Source organism: Hetaerina americana, unplaced genomic scaffold, assembly GCF_022747635.1.
Source record: "Hetaerina americana unplaced genomic scaffold, ioHetAmer1.1.p SCAF_2, whole genome shotgun sequence".
Taxonomy (NCBI): domain Eukaryota; kingdom Metazoa; phylum Arthropoda; class Insecta; order Odonata; family Calopterygidae; genus Hetaerina; species Hetaerina americana.
Genome location: NW_027286763.1, coordinates 28,070,226 through 28,074,105, shown reverse-complemented (window position 1 = coordinate 28,074,105; position 3,880 = coordinate 28,070,226).

The window sequence follows — 3,880 nt, the reverse complement described above, 5'->3', positions numbered from 1 at the left end:
GGAGATGTAACTTGGGCTGAAACTGAGAAATGGAGCAGGGACAGGAAGGTTATAAGAACGCATTTCGTGTAGAAATGGGAACGGGACACATTAGAAAAGGGGAAAAAAACCAGACAATTCCTACCCGGCGTGAAGGAAAGAATGAAGATAAACTTCAAAACTTAGAAAGAAGTCACGAAAATTTTAACAGGACACGGGGAGTTCAGATCATACCTCAAGAAAATTGGCTAAAAAAAGGAGGGGACGTGTGAATGCATGGAGTCCTTTATTGCCCAATTTATGCCGAGGAAAGACGCGAACTGGAAGCTATCCTTGGATATTTGCATAACGTCCAACAATTTGGGAAATGTCTACACAAGGAACCGATTAGGAAAATATTGGATCGATTTATCAACAAGAGATAAAGTGGGAACTGGGAGAACGACGGAAAGGAAGGCTATGTAACTCATATTTTGTGAAATATTAACAATATTGTACTGGGAGTTTAAAAATAATGTACCCCAAAAAATTGAAACAAATTGCCCGATTCTCCTCGAACGGGCCAAATTATTATTATTTAATGCTACGATAACACATCTCCATTCCAGAGCATAGTCGAGCAGACTCATTACAGACTGTATGTATTTTACAGCGATTGATCTTCACACAGATTCCTTTCTAGTTAAACCACGTTGGACTTTATAATAAATGTGAAACTCCAATAGCCTTAAACTGTTTACGGCTATTGGAGTTTCACATTTATTATATATTACTAGCCGTAAGAGCTCATTTCTATCAATACACGTTGGACTTGATCAGGTACACAGTGGAACTGTACTCATTTGGGAAAGGGAACTTTATAGAACCCAAACACACTAGTTTCACCACCCCTCGGGTTCTTGATTGTTATCGTCCGCACGGGTCGACTTCGCTTGGCATGGAGGAGAGTAATGACAGGGACCAACCCTACCGGAAGGCACTCTTATTGTCCTAACAACTGGTGCATATAATTGGAGAGCGCAATTTAAAAGGTTTTGAGCATGGATAGGGGAAATGCTTAATAATAACACGAATTATCTCATTATCAGACATTGAGGTTCGGTGAGAAAGGCCACACCCACCAAGTAAATGCATCGACCCACGCTGTGTGTGATTACGCCATCCCGACGTAATTCTCAGCTGGTGTCTCCGATCCACGTTCCGAAATAAATTCAGAAGCGGATGTCAACAATCGTCAAAATTAGATGGGAGCGAATGCAAAGTCCTTCCCCATAATTCAACATAACCCTCCTTTATTTGAAGAGCTAATAATAATTTCTTTAATGGGAAAACACCGTTGGACTGAAAATACTGCTCCACCTCTCTGGGGAAACTGACAGGATCTTCACCGTCGCTCACCTAACGCACACGTCGCACCCCGATATACAGGCCTCTAGGCCCAATCATTGCTAACACGTGGATTAAGATTCCTATCGCCCGCGTAAGCGATACGTAATGTACATATACCAAGACAGCTAAGTCGCTTATTGGACCTATTCATAACTTCTCAAGAAGTAACCAACTTTACATTCAATCATGTAATCCATCTTGCACCGCCTTCAAGTCAGGTGCAATCTGCACTGCAGGTGCGTCTGAAATGCTGCATTAGTTTTTTCGTTGAGTTCGAGGTGCTTGGTAGAGTGAATTGGATAGAATTAGTGAACTTATTAGAGAAGATAGGAGTCTATTAGAGAGAAAATTTCCAAAAAGCGCAGCCCTAAAAGTCTGAATGCGCTGGTGTTAGTATAGCGCCGATCACAGTAGCATCAGCGTCATCACGTGCAACCTGGTCATTATTACTTGCTTCCAGGACTAAGATCAACCTATTCGCCAGTCGTGGACCACATGACTGCTCGAACCCTAATGCAGCTTACTTTTCAAAGGGCCCAAATCCAAAATGGCATCGATATAAGCAACAGTGAGACACGTTTAGATTAATACGAATTCCTTCCAGATTTGTTGAAGGGTAATAACTTTTTTCTTCAAGTCATTTTTCGGGAATCGGTGCGTAGAGTTAGTAAGAACTTCTGTTCGCCAACCTTATACCTAAGGAAGCGGTTACGAAAAGGCGGGATATGATCGCAGGCACCGTACGTTAAGATTTAAAGAAATGACTAGATAAGATAAAACTTAGATATGAAATTGCTTAACATGGCTCGTAAACTTGGTCGTTGAGGCGAGAGGTTAAACGTAGATTGGTGGCGAGAGTGCGATGTGGTGAAGAATGGGAAAAACAAAACGGACAGAGAAGAGAAGAAAGGAAGGCAGGGTAATTAAACGGAAGCAAGGAATACTAAGAAGAATTAGTTTACTGCATACAGGACAGGCGGAGATGCTGCTGAGAAAGTGAGTTAGAGGGAGGAGAGGAGAATAGACATTTTTGATGGAATTAGGAGAGGTAAAAAGTATACAGAGCTAAAGAATGAGTTTGTTTTATTATATTTTATGTCATTTAAGCAAGGACTTCGAAGGAGTGCATATTAGTGTGTCAGGGTCATCTAACCCGGTAGACTATTGCTAGCCACCCCATCATAACGAAAAATTGAGCTAATTATTTTTATTAGATTCACAATTATGATTATCATGACAAATCACAATGAAAATGATCTGACCGAGAACCAAATAGTCATAAGTCGCCAGTATTTTTTAAAAATATCTATATTCTTCCCTCGGCTCCAACCCGAGCGAGCGAGTCGCCGTGGTCGTGAGGCCCCGTGGCCGGCAATAAAATTGAACACTCAGCCGGACTAGGCGCCTTGACATTGATCACACAACTTGGGATGCAATTTAAGGCCATTAACTTGCCATTATTTTTTTTAGTACGAGGCGCAGTGGGGGAATCCTCTCGGCAATCGATTCTTCAAGGAAAACGTGTGTGTACTCCTTCCGCTCTTCCAATCAAATTCGCTCAAATCGTTTATGGAATATTCTCACAAATTGTATGATCTTCAAATTTGCGATGTCGTGCACTTCCCGCTGAAGGGCAATCGGTCAAAACGAGGAAGTTCGACTGCGAGTTTCGCCGACGGCCTTCTTCCTAAAGCCATCAGACCGCTGGGGCCTGCCATTTGTTTGCTCGAGGACCGATAATTAGTCGGTGGCTGCTGTCGGTCCATCAGTGCGAAAGCAGAAATTGTTTTCATATCAATTAACAGGGCCTGATGGAATGAGGCGACGTCGCCGGCTGTCACTGCTCGCGAGGTCGACGACTCACCTCGACGAAAGAAAATCATCCCTGCCGCGCTCTAAGTTGGCACCTAGCATCCTCCAGGTATTGCACGTCGGGAACACAGAAGGAATTGAATTTGAAAGATTTGTAGTGAAATGTGGCTTAACGCCCAGCTGCAGTCAAAACCGACAGCAATGTACTCACTGTAAACGTGTACCAAAGCAATTATACATACACACGCGCATTTATATATTCCTCCCCTCAATTAATGTCCGTCCTTGCCCCATCGCTTTTTCCATGCCAGTAGAGTGCGCACTCGCGCGCGTGTTCTACGCGGTTCCCCTTGTTGGGGGGGATCCGGCGAAGCAGTTCACCCCTACAGCCAGATATGTCTCTCAATTGATCAAATATACGTTCTGACGTGTCTACGAGCATTCGCTGCTCCACACTTAAATAATTCTTACCGTGTATGCGAATTCACCGACAAAACAAAAAAATAGATTCATTGCATCCAGAGGGATGAGTGGGTCTGCCAGTGCTTTCTAGCATACACGCAGAGGAACTATTCAAAGACGCTGAGGACGGGTTTCGTGAGGAGTATAAGAACAAGGCGAGCCTATTAGGCACGTCAGATATGTGGATGATAAAGCCAGGGACGACGGTAGCAGTGCTGTGCGACCTTATTTTTCAAAA